Genomic DNA, 9,089 nt, shown 5'->3' on the forward strand with positions numbered 1-9,089 from the left:
AGTGCTTTAAGTCAAGAATGGGTAATGAAATTAAATCAAGATGTATTGAGCTTATAAAGTCTTCGTTTTTAAATGGTTCATTTGATAGTTCTGGTGAGATAAAATGGTAAATGCAGCACTTATCGTCTACCCTTCCAACTTATGAAGTAAAGGTAATCAATCATTTTTCAATTTTGATAGTAGTTCTAATCGTTTAAAATGATTTAAATTACCAACATCATTGGACGATGCATAATGTGCACCATACAAGCCAGGGCTGAAAAACAGAAAAAAAAATTCTCACAAATTTTAAATTGGTCTGATTAATTCAATGGGTAGTAAACTTTGTTTCTAGTAATCGATCGTTGTAATTTTTTTTTAAGTCTTTAAGAATGTATTTCGTTGAACAGGTTTGCGAATTTTATTAAACTGAGCATGCCTTATTAGACAGACTTTGCACTTCCCATGACTTTTTGTTGGTTGTTTGGACTACTGAAAATAGCAAGAAAATGTTCAGAAGCGTTTCGTTGAGTCGTTGAGAAAAATACAACTTTGGATGATTGATATTTCTTCATTTTTGCAGTACATTTCATGTAAACAAACCACAGACCTAAATTTATCTCTCGAAAAGATATTCGATGTTACCCAAAAAAAAGTTCAAAATGTTTTTTTTTTATTTTATTTGAAAGCTTTTTTTCTGTAGGATGAAAACAAAAAAAAAACAAAAAAACTGTTTTACACATCCAATGAAGTTGTTGATTTATAAAATCTTTACAAAATTATTTAATGAAATTATTGAAAGCCCTAGATAGTAAATACTGCCATTTTTTAACACTTTTCAATGGATTCAGATTTGAATTTTGAAATGCTTATAACACTTTTCATGAACCACTTAATGCATATTCACTGGTGTTGGGTTGGGAAAAGTGGTAGAAGTTTTGTCCCTTTCTGCACGTTTTGAAAAATTTGCCATGAAAAAACCTTTTCTTCGGCCTTAAAGTTTGTTAACAACACATGTAGTTTCGCATGCTGTGATGCAAACATAGCAATATTTCTATCACATACGGCTGAAATAGAAACAGTGTTGTAAAAAATACAACGCACAAAGAACTTTCAAACATTTTTGCATGGTAAAATTTTCAAAATGTCAAAATGTCTAACACTATTCCCAACACCAGTGAACTTTCTCTGAGAGCTGTTGGGAAAAAATGGCGTTGGGAAAAAGTGGTGTTGGGAAAAAGTGGTACAAATTTTGACACTTGTGGCACATATTGGAAACTTTACCATGAAAAACATTTTCAAGATCCCCAATTCAGTTCGGCCTTCAATTTTTTTTAAAACACGTGTTCTATTTTCGCATGCTGTGATGCAAAAATAGCTCGATTTCAATCACATACGGCTGAAATTTAAACAGTACTGTAAAAAAATACATCGCTCAAAGATCTTAAAAACATATTTGCAATGTAAAATTTTCATAATGTGCTACAAGTGGCCAAATTTCTACCACTTTTTCCCAACACCAGTGAACTTGCTCTTGGCTTCGGAAAGGATCGCAGCAATCCGTGCTCGAGATCGGACGCGCTTTTTCCGTCGTCGCGTTTTCCCGTTTGTTTATTAGGGATGAATCATCCCAGAGGATGAAAATTCCGTATAAAAAAACCGTTTATTTATTTTTCGCGAATTGAAAATTTGATGAATTATAAAGACTGCGTTCGCGGAATTGGAAAAGGGAAAAGGGAAGTTCAATCGGGAATACGCGAAAATATAGCTTTTTTTGCAAATTGTAGTAATTGATTGATTCAACGGGGCTGGCGCTACGCTATCCGGACTAAATCAGGTCCAGAATATTTGTTCAGGAAAGAACGACATGCAATTCAACCAAGAAGTAGAGCTGGTACTCAGATAAGTAGACCGATTCTGTTTTTTTTTGACAAAGTAGCAGATTTAAATAGTAGGGGAGAGTGGGGTATCGTGGGCCATGGGGAAACGTGGGCCATTTTTAATATCTCATATGTGTGTTGAGATAAAAATCTCAAACCAACTGTCATCGTCGTCGCTTTGCGTAGCATAGCATAGCATAGCATAGCATAGCATAGCATAGCATAGCATAGGGTGACTACACACATCATGAATTGGCTGATACACGAGGTACAACTGATAATCAAGAGCAACGCAAGATGCCAAAATGAGTATCTGGATTCAATATTCATTCCAAGTGTTGCTCTTGAAGATCAGTGTGGTACCATGATGCACACCGTGACAAGTCAATGTAATCATAGAAGGGATTATCTGAAACAGCAAAAATAACTCTTTAGGTGCCGAGAACTCATATGACCCATAAAGCTGTTTCAGAAAGGAATGGAAGGGATGTTTTAGTGGGAAATCCTACATGGCAAATAGGATTGACAAAATATGTTTAAATATAATCAAAATAAAATGAAACAATCTCACCAAAGTCCATTGATAGGCGATGAGGGAAGGAGGCAGCGTGGGTTGATTTGTATTTGATGGTCCTGTTGCACTAATGATGATAATCCCTGCACCTTCCAGTCACTGTTGTTTGATAATCCAGCAAGTGCTTATGGATGATTTTTCGGGATTTGAGTGCTTCTTTTCTTCTGCTGATTTTTTTAACACAATCGTCACTGCTATCCTTACACAGATTTCGAAAAAGAAGCTTCTAAACAGATAACAATCACAATATATTCACGAAAACAAACGAGAAAATTTCGAGGTCGGAAAAAACACATCCATCCTCTAGCAGTGCTTGCTTTGATTTTCCTGTCATCGTCGTCGCTTTGCGTGAGCATATATTCCTATATGTTGTTGACTGAAATACGCATCGTATGCTTCTTTTATTTATCAAGCTAAAAAAAGTTAGAAAAATTTACTTACATAATTAAAAAAAACACACGCTTATTCCATCGATGGGGAACCTAAAGTGCATAACAAAAATATGCTCATACGCTTATGATCTTAGTTTTGTCATGATCTTTCACGTGGAAAAGGAATTTTTGATGAAACATCAATAAGTAACACAAACGCAACCATTTTGCAAATCATAGCTTGTGGGGAATCGTGGGCCACACATCTTGGATCACCTATATTTTTATGTTTTTATACACATTCAGAACATAAAATACGTTTTACCTATCTGTAAAGTTTTCTTATGCTAAATTAAGAGTTATGAAAAATATTTTGTCCATCCTATATAAAAATTTTGCCAAAACGTTCGCGAGCCAGGTTTTGGAATCTATGCGATCATACACAGCTCTCTTTTTTATTTCATCATCTGAAATTGCTTTAAAATAACGAAATGAATTAGGAAATCACAGTTTTGGGTCAACTCATAAACTTTGCATGTTATTTGGTCAATTTGGATTTGGTGGCCCACGATTCCCCACCATTTTTCAAAACTCAAAAAATATTGCTTTTTTTTCAAACAGTCAGAACTTGGGGAAATAACTTATTAAAAATTTAAAAAAAATACCTTATGATACCTTGAAAATGTAGAAAACCATACCATTTTTTATTTTCATTTTATCTTTTATAACAAAGAAGTTATGGAACAACGAAAAAAAGTCCATGATTCCCCACTCTCCCATATTTATTTGATTAAAAAATTTGTAGCTGCTATTTTTTCCCCAAGTTAAGTTATCATACAGCATGATCGTATTCATTTCAATTTCGAAGACAAGTTTAGGTGCGAAAATCTTCTCAATATTTTTATTCAACTAAATAAGGTTTTGTCGTTGCATACCTTTTGGCAATTTATGCTTGTCTAAAAGGTATTTAATAGCTGAATAAAATTTTTGAAGGTTAACTGAATATAATCATGACCTTTTTTAAACTATTTTTTTATCTTTCGAACAATCATACATTCCGATTAAGTGTTAACTATTTGTTTAGAAGTTTTACCTCAAGTGGTTTTATTTCGCTTGTTTTAATATATCTTATACACTTTTAGTGATCAAGTCAAAATTTTATCAGGTTTACTTATAATTTATTTGAATAAATTTAACGGTATTTTTGTTTCTGTAGCAGTTTTTATAATGTTTATCAAAAAAAGTTATGATCAAATATCAATTTTTTTCAGAAAACACATTTCCATTGAACTCTTGCTAACATGTTTTCACTTTTCGATTCTTTAAAACATGTTTTTTATTTGAATCAGAGAATCGAGAATGTTGGAGATTATAATGAGGGAAATAGCTAGCTTCTAGGAAATTCGAATGATTACTTTTCTAATTATTTGAAAGTTCGTAATTTTTTTCAAATTTTCTAATTAAAAACACCTTGTAGATATTATCAGGAGTTTCTTAAGGAAATGTCTAGAAGCAAAGGAGGTGTAGGTCAACCAAAAATCGAACCATTTTCCAAAAATGGCTCCTGCTCTAAACCTCTCCCTTACTAAAACAACCCTTCCTGAGATACTTGAGTATAGATTCGCAGACGTATAGACGGTTTCTATAGCCGGTAATACTGACTTTTAATTGTTTCAGAGTTTTTCAGAACAAGCTTTTGAAGAAAACTGGAATAACAGATTTATGGTTGATCCAAAAAAGTATTTTACTAACAATCCTTCCTTCATCCCTCCCTGACTACTAGGACGTGACCGGCGCCGTTATTGATCTTTTTTTAAGGAGAGCATGAGTTTTGTACATTGAGGATGAGTTGCTAATCCCAAGCACCATTCTTTTGGCCCTTGTACAAAATTGATGGCCTCGATCAATCACGGAGTAGCAACCATTGGCGATGTGGAATTCGTTCTACTTAGCCACGCCAGCGATCATGAAGTTCGAAATGCATTGATGGTTTGATACAATATAATATTATATTTTTGTTAAACCATGAGAGCATGGTATTTTTGAAGACTAATTAAAGCATTTCGGGCTTATTGTTTTGAGGTGGATATGAGTAGTCAAACAAGCTAAACTAAGCTACCAGTGAATTTGCTCTTGGCTTCTTTTTTTGTTTGTTTTTTTTTTTCGAAAAGTAAAAAAAAATAGGCTGCAGCGCATTTCTATTTGCCTCACCTAACAAACAAGTAGCCATTGCCTTAGGTGAGGCAAAAAGAAATTAGCTGCAGCATTTTTGCAGCATTTTTTACTGTTCGACATAAAACTGAAAAGTTTTTGAAAAGAGTAGGAACCCTTGAGGATCAAATTCACGCAGAAACCACACAAAATCATCAAAACTATTATCTTATGTATAAGGCGTGCTCAGTTAAAAAAAAATTGCAAACCTGTTCAATGAAAAACTTTCTAAGAATCTTTAAATAGTTTTTGCAAGTATCATTTTTAAGAAACAAAATTTAGTACCCACCTGATCGATGATTTAATCAAACCAATTTGACAATTGAGTGTTTTTTTAACCATGTGCTGCATAGTAGAGTTAACAGTAGTTAAAAAACTTTTAAGAAGCAACAAAAACATAAATGTTGTTTACGAAATAATATGTTTTTAGAAAAACGTTTGAAGCAACACAAGACAAATGTATCCACAAAACAAATAAATAAATGTTTAGCACAGCACTGTCTAGAAACTGGGCACATTTTTGATTTTGAAAATACCAAGATATTGGAAAGAGCTACTGGATACAGTGCTAGAATAACTGCCGAAACATTTTACATTCAATTGAGAGGTAACGATAATGTCGTTAATAGGCAGAGAGACTCGTTAAATTTCAAGACCGCTTACGACCCCATAATTGCAAAATTGACACAGACACTGACAAACAAATGTAAACGCAAATCAAAACAAACTGTCCAAAATCAAAATAGCTTAGTCCACTGAGTAGGAGCGAATGCCAAAGTGGCTCGAAACGTATGGACAACTGGTAAATCTGTTTTATTATTATTAAAACTCACCGAAAAACGTCGATAATTCCAAAGAACATATATTTCTCCTAACTACAAAACGCCAAAGATTTTCCAGGCATCGCTTATTCAGTGTTTATTGATCAATGATTGAAATGTTCATGCTCGAGGTGAAGCTCACGTGTCAAATAAACCTTGAACGGCTCCTTCCTGTTTTGTTTTTGCGTCGAAGTTTTTTTAGATTATTTTCTTTATTCCGCTCGTTCCAGCTTTTCTTAAGGCAGCAAAAATCCGAGGCAAGAGAACTCAACAAATTCGATTTAAACGATACCAATTTGCTTTGATCTGATAGTGAAGACTGTACTTATTAAAAATGTAACATTAATTTTGTGAGTTACTTTTTATTGCACTGATGAAAATTGATTCAAAAAGTGGATCCAAGGGCAGCTCGGAATTTGCTATCCGACTATTTCTATCATTTAAAGTGAACCAGAGGGTCAGCTCCAGCAATGCGTTTTCACAGCTACTTACAACAAACGGCAAATTCTGTTTTAGCCGAACTGTCATCAAATTTGTCAAAACTGCTAAAAATAAATTATTGGTCTTCTAAGGGAAATCTTCGGAAACGATATAAAAAATATGAAACAATCATTATTTGACGTTTTAATCTAACTAAACTAAAAATTTCACCAATTTTCAGCCATGCAAACGTAAGTGGTACAAAATAAAATGTAGCTTTCGTATTTTTCTAGATCAGTCCTCAGGTTGACTTCGCAAGCAACCAAAAGTTCTATATCTACTTAGCGCGTGTCTCCTCAGCTCGAATTTTGCTGAGAAAAGGTTCCAAAGGGAATTGATACCGAATTTTCTCAAATAAAGCTTAGTTCTTTTAGAAATGGGACAGTTAAGAATGCGTGTATCTCAAAAACCATTCGTTTGATCAAAATACTTTCTATGAAGGAAATGGAGGAAATCTTATGATAATTTATGAAAAAATTAAAAAATAATAATTTATTGTTTTTTGTAAAAAATATTCCCACTTTATTCTTGGTACCTCCCATCGGCGCGCGCACACTTTTTTCTGTCGTGATTTTGATCAGTTTTTCAAACCTATACTTCACTTAATCTGTATTTTAGTTGACTGCATCCTTCTCCTTCAATTTCTGCTACATTTCGGTCCAATACTTCGCTTTTAAAAAAGCTGAGGGCAAATTAGTGAATACAGCTGTTTCCAAATGAACAAAACTTGATTATTTTTAAGTCACTTTAAAGCGTTTTAATGGATTTTTTTCTGGCAAAATCTGACAATAATGAAGTAAAACCATCATGAGATTGAAATTACAGAATAATCGGTTAGTTTAGATCGTAAGTTGCGAAGGGTACATACAAGATTACTCTTTTTTGGCTTTCAAAAACAGCGAAAACGAAAGTCGTCCATCAGAAATCATCTGTTTCATTGCCCCGGTACTAGCTTCTTAACTAACGAACTCTGGAACTAGCAAAAATTGTTGTTTGAAGTACGATTTGAATAACTAATAACTAGACAACTCTTTCAGCTTATCGGAGAAAAAAAAATTTGGACATTCCAGTGATCTCCACCTTGTTTTTCGCTTATTCAAAATTAAAAAAGCTGCTTTGAAACTTGACTTCCCTGATGGCCCTTAACTATTGTTGCTGATCATGTGCTTCACTTCATTGCTTGATTTGAACTTTGTGGACATTTTTGAAATTGTTTTCATACTTTTGCACCACTCACACACAGTAATTCTTTGAATAATCAACGGTTTTGTCAGCTATCAATTTGATAATAACGGATTTTGAAGGAAACTGTGCAAAGTTATTTTTTCTTTTTTTATTGGATCGTCAATAACTCAAAAACGCGTAAATTTTAAGTTTAGGAAAAAATGGGTCTGGTAGTTTTTTTCCCAGGCAGCAAAATGTTGTCAAAATTTTGAATGTCCAATAACTAGTAAATGAGCTATTAGCAAAAGAAAGTGTCCCATTTCTAAAAGCACTAAGCTTTACCAGCATGAAAGTGACAAAATGATCCTCAAATAGTTTTTTTTGTGACAATCGCATCACTCAGTATTAAGGTTACAAACAAGCTCTCAAAAAGCCAGCTATGGACTTGGAGTCACAAAATGGTCCTTAAATTGCCTTCTGGTGACAAGTCAACTGCGTCCGCCATTTCATGAATATTAAATTTTGACGAACATCGCAAAAGGGCATTTACTAATAAATCATTTTTGTAGTTCGAAAATTGTTGAAATATATAATTTTTATTGAAATATTCACTTAGAACTTAGAATTCACTTCAAAGCTAACTTGCAAAGGATTGTTTTTCGGAAATATTTAGTTTTGTCCAACTGTATTTACTTACCACGAATTTCACACACTTTGAACGTCAGTTGAATTCATGTGTTAAATATCTACATAAATGTAGCTTGGATTTATACTTAAAATATACAAAATTGGATTTTAATTTTTATAATCTATTTATTGAAACGGATGTTTGACTTATATCCATTTTGTAATGTTGTCATGTAATAAAAAACATGCGTTTTTGCTGCTGGCAACTAACTGCCCCTGCAGGTACACACCAGTGAAAATTTTACGGACTGGAACTGTAAAAAGAACATACTTTGAAGTTCGTTCAATTTTCTGTTGTGCTGGCTGAGTTTCGGAGACTCGGAGAATTTTACATACTTTCGCAGTTCTTTATTGTTTTGATGTTCCTCCCTCTTGGAAAGAACTACAAAGTGTGTAAAATTGGCGATGACTGCGTTTTGCTGCTCACTCGCACCAGCAAGTCAGTCTTTGATTTGCATCCTAAAGGGTGTCCACGATGAAAATGCCACACTTTGAAATTGCTCTTACTTCTTAACCGTGTAGGGTAAAATGTAATGAAAATTTGGGTGGATTTAGTTCATAGTGCATTGTTAAGAAGTCGAAAGAAAAGCTCAGGTGTGATAAAATCTTGCGAATTTATCACGAGGACAAGGATCTCTCGCATTTTTCCATTGCTAAAACGTTGGAAATCCCGAATTCCAATTTCCGGTGTCGCGGGTGATTAAGCGCCGATTGGAAGCCTAGACGTGAAGGAAAAACCTAAACTGCGTAGTTGGGGCCTTCAACCAAAACCCGAACGCCTCCGTTCGGGATGTGACTAAGAAGCAGCACCTACGCCAAAGTTTTTTTTTTCCAGAAAGCCAAAACTAAGGTTGGGCTTCGAACGTTCAAGGTACAAAAGGCCCCTGATCACGACGAGAAGCAGAACAAGTCCGCCAAAATC

This window comes from Uranotaenia lowii, chromosome 2 (genome assembly GCF_029784155.1).
Source record: "Uranotaenia lowii strain MFRU-FL chromosome 2, ASM2978415v1, whole genome shotgun sequence".
Taxonomy (NCBI): Eukaryota; Metazoa; Arthropoda; class Insecta; order Diptera; family Culicidae; genus Uranotaenia; species Uranotaenia lowii.